This window comes from Rhineura floridana, chromosome 7 (assembly GCF_030035675.1).
Source record: "Rhineura floridana isolate rRhiFlo1 chromosome 7, rRhiFlo1.hap2, whole genome shotgun sequence".
Lineage (NCBI taxonomy): Eukaryota > Metazoa > Chordata > Lepidosauria > Squamata > Rhineuridae > Rhineura > Rhineura floridana.
Window position 1 is genome coordinate 94,992,099 of NC_084486.1, and position 11,516 is coordinate 95,003,614.

The window sequence follows — 11,516 nt, forward strand, 5'->3', positions numbered from 1 at the left end:
TAAATAATAATAATAATAATAATAATAATAATAATAATAATAATAATAATAATAATAATAATAAATGTTCAGTGAAAGCAAAGCTACAAGACCAGGCCCATAAGCAACTGCCTCAACTGTGTTTCAGGATGATGTTTCTCACCCAAGTTGGCCTTAAGCTCCAATTGGTTAGTGACGCCTAGCATCAATTTATTGGATTTTGAGTGATGGAATATGTTAAACTGTAACGTTTTATTAGCGTATACTTTGCATCTAATCATTTATTTAAAACATGGGAGGGAATCCAACCAAAGGCAACAAACATAATAAAGGGATTAGAGGGCATGATTTAGAAAGAGAGATTAAGGGATCCTGTCACATACAGCTTCGGGGAATAGATAATAAAAGAGTCATATAGAATACTTGAATTCTTGATTTTAACAGAAGCAAAAGCTGAGAGTAGCCATACGCGCACCCTGGACTTCAGGAAAGCTGATTTCAATAAACTCAGAACAATTGTAAGTACAGTTCCATGGCAAGCCACCCTAAGGAGAAAAGGAGTCGAAGATGGGTGGGAGTTTCTAAAAAAGAAAATTCTAAAAGCGCAATGGCAAGCAATTCCAACAAGGAAAAAAGGGGAAAAACAGCAGAAGAAGCCAATGTGGCTTCACAAAAAGCTTAGAGATGACCTGAAAACAAAAAAGGATACATAGAGGAAGTGGAAAGAAGGCCAGGCCACAAAGGAAGAGTACAGGCGGGTATCACAGAATTGCAGGGATGGCGTCAGGAAGGCTAAAGCTGAGAATGAGCTGAGGTTCGTGAGAGATGCTAAAAGCTTACAAAAAAAAGCTAAACAAAAAAGCTTTCTTCAGGTATGTCCATAGTAAAAGACAGAGAAAAGAAATGGTGGCACAGCTACTCAATGAGGATGGCAAAATGATAACAGATGACAAAGAAAAGGCAGAAGTGCTCAATTCCTACTTTGGCTCAGTCTTCTCCCCAAAAAGGGCCTATGACCCTCCCGGGAAACATGAAGTAGAAGGGGCAGGATTGGACCTGAAATTGATAGACAAATGGTCAAGGAATACCTAATCACTTTGAATGAGTTCAAATCGGCAGGGCCCGATGAACTGCATCCTAGAGTATTGAAGGAACTGGCTGAAGAACTCTCAGAACCGCTCTCTATTATCTTTGCAAAATCATGGAGGACCAGTGAAGTGCCAGATGACTGGAGGAGAGCTAATGTTGTCCCCATCTTCAAAAAGGGCAAGAAGGAGGAACCGGGGAACTACAGACCAGTCAGCCTAACATCAATTCCTGGAAAAATTCTGGAGCAGATTATAAAGCAGTCAATCTGTAAGCACTTTGAAAACAATGCAGTGATTACTAGGAGAAAACATGGATTTATGAAGAACAAATCCTGCCAAACTAATCTCATCTCATTTTTTGATCGGGTACCCTCCCTTATAGACTGTGGGAATGCTGTGGACATAATATATCTTGACTTCAGCAAAGCTTTTGACAAAGTGCCCCATGATATTCTGATTAGCAAGCTAGCTAAATGTGGGCTGGATGGAACAACTATTAGATGGATCCACAGTTGGCTCCAGAATCATACTCAAAGAGTGCTTATCAATGGTTCCTTCTCAAACTGGGCAGAAGTAGCGAGTGGGGTACCACAGGGCTCGGTCCTGGGCCCAGTGCTCTTTAACATTTTTATTAATGACTTGGATGAGGACGTACAAAGCATGCTTATCAAATTTGCAGATGATACAAAATTGGGGGCATAGCTAGTACCATGGAAGACAGAAACAAAATTCAAAGGGGCCTTGATAGGCTGGAGCATTGGGCTGAAAACAACAGAATGAAATTCAACAGGGATAAATGCAAAGTTCTACACTTAGGAAAAAGAAACCAAATGCTATAAGATGGGGAAAACTTGGCTCAGCAGTATGACATGTGAGAAGGAACTTGGAATTGTCATTGATCAAAAGCTGAATATGAGCCAACAGTGTGATGTGGCTGCAAAAAAGGCAAATGCTATATTAGGCTGCATTAACAGAAGTATAGTTTCCAAATCACATGAAGTACTAGTTCCCCTCTATTCAGCACTGGTTAGGCCTCATTTTGAATACTGCATCCAGTTCTGGTCTCTGCACTTCAAGAAGGATGCAGACAAACTGGAACGGGTTCAGAGGAGGGCAACAAAGCTGATCACAGACTGGAAACAAAGCCCTATGAGGAGAGACTGAAAGAACTGGGCATGTTTAGCCTGGAGAAGAGAAGATTGAGGGGAGATATGACAGCACTCTTCAAGTACATGAAAGGTTGTCACATAGAGGAGGGCCGGGATCTCTTCTCGATCGTCCCAGAGTGCAGGACACGGAATAATGGGCTCAAGTTGCAGGAAGCCAGATTTCAACTGGACATCAGGAAAAACTTCCTAACTGTTAGAGCCATATGACAATGGAACCAATTACCTGGAGATGTAGTGGGCTCTCGACACTGGAGGCAGTCAAGAGGCAGCTGGACAGCCATCTGTTGGGAATGCTTTGATTTGGATTCCTGCATTGAGCAAGGGGTTGGACTCGATGGCCTTATAGGCGCCTTCCAACTCTACTATTCTATGATTCTGTGATTCTATGAATATTATCCTGTATGGAAACCTTTGAAATGAAATAGTTCCAAAGTTATCAAGGAATTATTTGAAGTGGTACAAGAGTAAATAATGACTGATAATGGAAAAGGGAAAAGTGAACAGTGAGAGATTAAACATCATGTTCTTACAGGTGGATTAGCTGGAGAGCAATGAACCGCAAGGCCAAATCCATTCTATGAGGCTGTGACTCACTGAATGAATCAAAGGGGTGATGGAACAAGGCATACCTTATACTAGAGATGAGACCCAACTCCAGACCAAGCACAGGTGTTCTTCACATTCCATGTATGGCTCAGTTGTACCATGCATGGAATACTGGAGCAGGGGGGACAAACAGAGGGGGTATGCCTAGCAATCACCCTTCTGATCAGTTGCTTTTTTGTCTGAGTTTTTGGGAGAAAAAACAAGCTGTCCATGTGTATGTTGGTCATGATCTCTAGCTGGTACAGTAGAACCTCGGATTCATTATAATCTTGGAAACAGATGCAGTTCAGTAGAGGGGAACCTGTGGCCTTCCAGATATTGTTCAACTCCCTTCAGCTGTAACCAGCATGGGCTAATGGTGAGGGAGGTGTAGTTCAGTAACATCTGGAGGTCCACAAGTTCCCCAGGCCTGATGATGTTAGTAACTTCGAATGGTGCTGGCTTTTCAAGCTCCTCCTCTTATCCTGCTTCTTAATGCTGTCCTGCCATTCATTCTTCTATAACTACCAATAAGCAGTGCTTTTTTGTGATGGTATTCACTGGTATGGAGTACCATCCCCCCCTCTCTGTGTGTGTGTGCCAATGGCAGCCATTTTGTGCTTTTACCACTGCACTTTTATCAAGATATGAGTACTGGCACCATTTTTTAAAAACCAGAAGAGCACTGCCAATAAGTATTCCTTACCCGTTTTATGATCTTCGTCTTTAATAATCTAGATGATTTAAATGGTGTGACTAAGCTATTCATGATCATACAGGTGGGAGCAGTGGTAGAGCACATGCTTGGTACGCAGGAGTTCCCAAATTCATTCCTTGGCAATTTCTAGTTAAAAGGGTTAAATAGTAACAGATGATGAGAAAGAGACCTCAGAGAGTGGCTACCTGTCAGAGCAGAGTTGTAGACAATAGTGGGTTGGATGGACAAAGAAGCCTTGTGACATCACTACTTGTTTTCCCCTCTGATGCAGTGAATGGATGCACCCCAGTCCATAACTCTTAACTTTCAAAGTTAGTAACCCTATTTAAATATAGTTGTATGGCTTATCCACCCTGATTCCAAGCAGGCGGTGTAGGAGTAATTGCAGAGCAACAGCCAGCAAAGAGAGAGGCATTGCTACCTGGTTAGCCAGTCAGTTCCATCTCTGAGGTTTGTATCTCTGAAGTTCTGTTGCAAACTTTACAGATGCTAGTTAATCCCTACCACTGTGTACCATTTCAAGTGAGTCTGAGGGATATAAACAGAAGTGCTATTAGCATCCTATTTGGCTCTTAATGGTAAGAGAGGAATCCGGGACTCTTTTGGCAGAGTGGCCCCTTTTTTAAAAAAAAGAAAGAAAGAAGTTTAATTGAAGCCTGCAATATTGCATAAATAGAATATCTAAGTTTTAATTGAAAAATAATTATAACCACTTAATCATTTTAAATGAGGGCTGTAATTGCAGTCAGTTCATAATAGCCAAATACAGACACTAGATTCCTGCAATAAAGCAGGGATGGTACAGCTTGATTTGCTAATAGCACTTCCACTTCTCTTTCCTTTTGTCTCAAAGATTAATTCAGGCAAGGGCTATTAGTGCTGTTAATTGGTTCTGCAATTTAGACCTTGTGTCTGTGAATGAGTGACTGATGCAGCCCTATCAGCCAATAATGTGAACACTCTGTCAAAGTGTTCTTCATTGTCCGGCTGGATATTACTCCTTCAGCAGCTCCCCTGCACCACCCAGCCACACTTGATCCCAAGAGGGATCAAGAAGAAGGTGGTTTCTCTAGGCCAAGCAATTTGTCCAGCTTTAGATAGGTCACTAAGATGTCTTTGAAGTTGCAATTGGCTTGTGAATAATATAATGTATCATGGAAAGGTATCCTTGCCAACAGAGACAAACACTGAATACAGGAGACATCTTTTCCACTCCCCATGTTGGGGCAGAAGACGGAGAGATCATGAAAACTGCGATGAAGAAATAAAAGCAAGATCAAGTAAACCACCAACATAAAAAAGTGAACATTGAACTAGATCCAGATTAAGTTATTTCAGTTTTCCATTGAAATCAATGGAACTTAAGTCATGATTTAGGGAGCAATCCAAACCCAAGATCTACCAGGTTGAGCAGAGTTTGGCATATGCATATCTTTGGCTAAGTTGACTGGGCCTGGGCTCAGATGAAGCTATGCCAGCTGAAGTTCCTCATCCCAGTTCAGCCAGAGATGCACTGGCATAAGTCCTTCATTCTGGCTCAAGTGTGGTTCAGCCAGCTAAGCCAAAGCAGACCTACTCTTTGTACCATCACTACACCAGATAAGGTGGCAGACGCCTTTAATGCTTTGGAATACCATGCCTATTGTGGTGAGAAGGTTTTCACAAGGGAAGTAGACCTTTTTTCATTTCAACTTGCTTTTCCCAAAATGGCTTTCAGATGGCTTTCAGTCATATAAAAACATTTTTTCAAACACAAGTATCTAAAATATTAAAACTTTAAGAGCAGTATGAAACATTTCAGACCAGAAATCCTATAAACTGTCATCAATATCACAATTTTTTGACATAACTGAAAATGGAGAACAGTATCAATTTTAAATCCAGGCAAGCCTCTTTAACCCAAGATGGATTGAAACAAAAAGATCTTTAATGCCTGCCTAAAAGGAAACCAGGAGGGAGCTAAGTATGCCTTTCGTGGGAGGCAGTGCCACAGATATGGGGCCATAACTAAAAAGACCCTGTCTCTTGTGCGCACTGATCTGATTGACCTTGCTGGTTGGCTGCCAAGTAGAACGTGTGTGGTCAATCTTGAGACCTGTACAGCTTCATGTGGGTTTTAACAATGTTTTTTTTGTGTGTGGTTGTTTTAATGGGTATTTTTAATTTATGAAGTGGCCTTAAAATATCTTAGATAAATAACAAAATGATGTGCCATTGCAACCCTGGGCTTTAGGGTATGGCCCTTTAAATATAAAAGGGAATAGCACTTTGAGCTGCACATGCTTCCTCAGTGAGGGTTTGGTTGTTTGGAAGGTTTCTGCATTTCTTCTTCACTTCACACTGGTTGCTGTGGAGATCATGCTTAGCTTGGGAGGACTATCTGAATGTTAAACCCTGAACAGCTTGAAGTTTCTCCTCCTCCTCCTCCTCCTGCTTTCAACAATCTACCTCAGTCTTCACCATTATTTGTGCTGACTGGAGTTGTAGTCCAAAACCTCTGTACAGCACAGCACTGGGGAAGGCCATCCTATCTTCTTGTGCCACTGTTTTAAGGAATAAAAAAGAATTGTGTTTCTACAACTCCATCACAGAATATATCGGAGGTAGAGAGTCTTTTTCAGCCTGAGGGCCACATTCCCTCACAAGCAACCTTCTGGGGGCTGCATACCAGCAGTAGATGTGGCAAAAGTGGGTGTGGCCAGAGACGTACCATCTTCCATTCTCCATCCCAGCAAGCAAGAGATATTCACTAGAGAGGAGCACAAAGCAGTGCCAGTGAGGTATGGCCTGGGAATGTGTAGGCTAGACAGAGTTCCAAGGGCTGGATAGAGAAGCCTATAGGGCCACATTCAGCCTTGGGATGTATGGACAGAAACCTGTTAGACTGTAGCATCACTGGTATTAAAAGAAGATGCTTAAGTATTGAAACTTTGGGGACGTTCAAGTAAAATTATATTGCATGTGTCTGCTGTGTATTCTTTCAAGAGGCCTTGTCATCAAAATGTTTTATGTATTTATAATATAATATAATATAAATGTACGAATTTGTTTTAATTGCCTCTGAATTTCCTTATGTATCAGCCCTCCTAGCTTTAATCTTAGGTGTCTGTGTGTGAGTGAGAGTGAAGGAGGGGGGAAGGGATAAGAGAAAATTATACCATATTGAAATGATACTTTCCGATTATAAAAGTCATTTTCTAAATTGGTTTAGGTCTGCAAGGATTTAAGTGCGCTTGCAATGACATGCAGAAAAGAGCATGTTGAATTATAGTCTTCAGGTTGTTGACACGGAGGGATATGGTGGGCAGATTGCACTCAGTTGTGGGCTTTCCCTCTTGTATACCTGGATATGTGCTTGGAACATAGAGCTGCTGTAGCAGTTGCATCTACAATTTGAAAAGTGAAATTGTAAGGTTCTGTGTTCAAAGATTGTGTACATTTATTCGAGGGAAGAGGACAAAAAAATGAGTTTGTGGTGGAAACCAATTGCCAAAGCTCTAGCTGTTAGAACATTCTCCAAGTAACCTGGAGGGAAACAGACTGTATCCAAAATGCACTAATGTTAGCAGGCAGCTTGATGTGGACTTGGCTAGGTCATAGATCAAACTCGCATTGAATGGTGCAGTCACCAGCTGCCATATCATAACTCTCCTGGTTGAAGTCACTCTTGGTATCGGTCAACATAGGAGGAAGTTCAGCTACACTGACTGAATAGTTTCTTGGCATTGCCTTAACCATCGCTGAAAACATGATAGAGAAATAAAAGTCAGTGCTGATTGGTTCTGAGGACACACAGCTCTCGAAGGCATCATTTTTCAGTCTGTTATAAATGCACACAGGGTTGGATGTCCCAACTCAGGTTGGGTCATGACTAACTAAAGTCCAATTGGGCACTGTTCAAGTAAAAAGTTGTGCTAGGGCAAGGGTTAGCACTAGCACGATGGGATTTCCTACCTCTCCTCTCCCTCATGTTACCTGTGCAGTCCTCGAATCTGCTTAGGGAGGTTGGGAGAACCCCCAGAATAGACTGAGGGGGTGTGAGGGGAGAAAAGAGAAGGAGATCATTTGGTTGTGCAAGGAGAAATTCTTGCACTGACTGCACAACCAGCTATGTTGAGTACAACCCCCAGATCTGAATGGGTCTACTCTAAGCATGGCTTAAATTGCAATCCTAAGCCATTTACCTGTGGAAGTAACCCTATTGAATTCAACAGGACTGAATAGACATGGTTAGGATTGTGCTGTAAGTCTGGATCCAATCCACTGTCTTTGAACATTAAAACATGCAAGCTTTATCTCATCCCGCATCTGAACCTGCCTGAGCATTGAGATCTTCCACTGAGACTCTACATCTGTATGGTGGGTGGCAAGAAGAAACAGGGCTGTTTCTGGGGTGGTGTCCCATATGTAGAATACCTTCCAAAGAGAAATCTCCCCCCCCCGTCTCTGTCACACACACAAACACACACACTAGCTGCCTTGTACCCAACACTGAATGGAAATTGTAAGAAAATTTAAAAATCAGTTTAGTTTTGAAAGGTTCAGTCTGCCATCTTGATTCAAAATGGCATCCAATTGTATTCAAACACAGATGAAAACCTGATCCTTGATCTCAGGAACCATCATGCAGATTTGCAAAATCTATAGAGAACACGCAAACAGATACAGTTTTCCAAACTACATAGTGTATATATTTGTAGTAAAAGTCCCCTGTTGAAATCACAATTACAAACTGTAATAGGTTAGTTTATAAGAAGCTAACTAAGTGTATATAATCACCTAATTTCTTTTACTATAGTCAATAAAATTATTCCACCTTATCATAAAGTTTGTTCCCTAAACTTCCCAAGGGAAATCTGCCTGGCCCCATCCCCAATCACTTTTCAGGGGAAGCCTTTCTCGCCTCATTCACATTTTGATGCTGCCTTTTAAAAATGAGATCTGCCTGTTGATGGTTTTAATTCTGATTAATGATGATTAGCCTGTTTTAGATTAATTTTATTTAGGATTATTATTTTATTTTTATTTTTTTATTTATTATTTTATAATGCTACAGTTGACTGTCTTGATGTATCTCAAGAAAAGCAGGACATAAATGCCTGTGATAGATAAATAAATAAACAAATGTACACCCAGAGTCCTCACAAGCATAGACAAATACAATAATACTTGACTGCTGAAGTAATGGACCAAACTCCATAGGTATTCATGAATATACCTGAATGCTAATAAGCAGCAAAAGTAGTAAATTACATTCCAAACCAAAAGGGGAGCACATGTGAATGTTTTTGTGCTAAAAACATAATTTTAATGGTGTGGCCAACTTCACTCCCAGTTGTCTAAGCCCAACATTTCTGCAACTGGTTAGATAGAAAGGTGCCTGCAAGGCTAAACTGATGCCAGCCCTTTGAATGAGTCATGAAAACTATTCTCAGAAGGTAAACAGAGAGTGAGGCATTTGCAATATGGATAACAAATGGCTCTTGGTACCGACTGAGGTAAATAATCTAACTGAAACAGATAAAGGGAACAGGGCGAGTCTGTATGGCAGAGGCCAAATTTCCCTTCCTATTAGTGACGTATGCAGCATCCTGTCAGTAAAAGCCCCTTTTTCCTTGACAGGGAATCAGATCCGATCAGAGTACCATCAGTATACCTTGGAAGCCCATTTTTGAAGGAAGTCGCCATCATGTCTGTGACAATGTGCCAGTCCTTGGGTTTTGTGGTGTCACTGTTAGGGGTAGGTGGAATTATTGCATCTACCGGCATGGACCAGTGGAGCACCCAAGACCTTTACAACAATCCAGTGACAGCCGTCTTTAATTACCAGGGACTATGGCGCACTTGTGTCAGGCAGAGCTCCGGTTTTACAGAGTGCCGCTCCTATTTCACCATCCTTGGACTACCAGGTAGGGACTAGCTGTACTCTTAATAATGCAATTCAAAAGAGCTGGTGGGATGAAGCGGCTGATAGAGTTGGATCTTGCTTTTCCTTCCCTTCTTGCTAACATTATTCTCATTTCTATAATCTTAGAGATAGGGATGGGGGAGAGATTTCGTTAGGTTTGAGTTTTAATGTGAACCTACCTAATTTGCACTTTTCAAACCAATATGTGAAACAAACACAGCTATCCTTCGAAATGTGCACATCTCTGAATTTTGTGATGCAGCTCCGACCAAATAATGTGCATGAAAATGTGTATTAAAATGTTAATATTAGGAGTAAATAATTGAAAATAATGTACAAAACTGCATTGTTAGGGATAATCACTTGCAAATATGTATATAAAATTGCATACCAAAATGAGCCTATTAGAAGAAATTTGAATTAAAATGCTGATGAATTGTCATGATGTAATGTAAACTGATGCAGAAATGTGGACAACTAAACTAAAAGAACAAGAATCTGAGAGAAACTGAAATTGACAGGTTTCCCTATCCCTGCTTGAGGGCCAGCATTTGATATAGTGAGTCATCATTGCTAGCGATGTTAAAGCTGTTCACACAATGAGGTCCCCATTATCACCTTAGATTCTGCACAAGCCTGTAAGACAAAGTTTTCAGTCTTGCTGATTTGGGGGCAGAGGTGTGATGACATGAATGCAGAACTATCCAAAGGGACCAGAAACTAAAAGGCAAATCATGAGAACCCCATATTACCTCAGTATTATTTCTAATGTTGGGGAAGAGGATGGGGAATATTTTTAAAATATTTAACATTGATAACTCAGGTGTATAATTTTGCTTTTCTTAACACACACACATACACACAACAGAGAGAGAGACAGAGAGACAGAGAGACAGAGTTTAGACGAATGCTGTGCTAATTTTTTGGGGGGTGGCGGGAAGAGTCAGTGCACTGCTTTCTAAAGATAATCTCCTAAGATAGAATTTTGAAAGTTAATAAAACAGCTTTTTGCTTTTAGTCAATTAATGTTCTTTTATCTTTTCAATGCATTTTAAATTTTGTCTTTTTATAATTGCAAGCTGCTTTGAGGCAATTTTGTAGTAAGTGATGAATACATGCAATAAATAAATAAAAATAAAAGTCATACAGGGACAAGTAGTAGCTGCTATCAGCAAACTAGACCTTTTTTCTGTTTTGCGCAAGGCGCTTTGTGTTTTCTTACTATTCTGGGGTTTTCATTTTTTCTTTTTCTTATTAAATACAGCTTAGCCCACAGATGATTTAACATCTGACCAGAATGATTTTTTTCAAAATCTAATCTTAGAAATCTTTGCTATTCTTTTCTTTCAAAGAAAAGGGAGGAATCAAAGCCCTTGACATCTAGCCCAAAGTGACATTGTGAAAAGTCAATTGTGTATGTCTGTATATGAATTTTATTTTATTGACTGGGGCCACTGCAAAGGGATCCTCTTGGTTCTTGCCGTTCATGCGATACACAAAATCTTCCACATTTATCATTTGCATGTTCTCCTTATCAATTTCTGAAAAACAGCCTACAACTTCAGTCTTTTTGTTTTAATGCCAGAAATCTTTAATGCCAGAAACGGATTTTTAAAAGAAATTAATATGCCTTAAGTGACAAGATCTGTAGGTTTGGTGACCATATATGCTTAGTTAAGGGTCTTCTGAGCCTACCAGAGGGAAAGGGTGCCTAGACTGCATGGGAGTCTCTGCAAAATCAGTACCTAGCATACACCTCTTTACCTGCACTAATAGATCTCTGGATGAGGGTGATCACCAAACATAAGAATACAGGAAGCTGAATCAGGCTATTGGTTCGTCTAGCTCATGATTGTCTACAGTAACTAGCAGCAGAGTTTCAGATCATTTCCCCACCCTACCTAGAGATGGCAGGGACTGTACCTGAGTCCTTCTGCCTGCACAACAGATAGTCTCCTACTGAGCTACACCCTCCTCTAAGAGTCTTCCTATCTCTCAGAGTCTTCCAGACCTCTGGCATGTAGGTATAGGGACTGGATGTTGGACATAGCCTTGATTGGCCTTTGCCA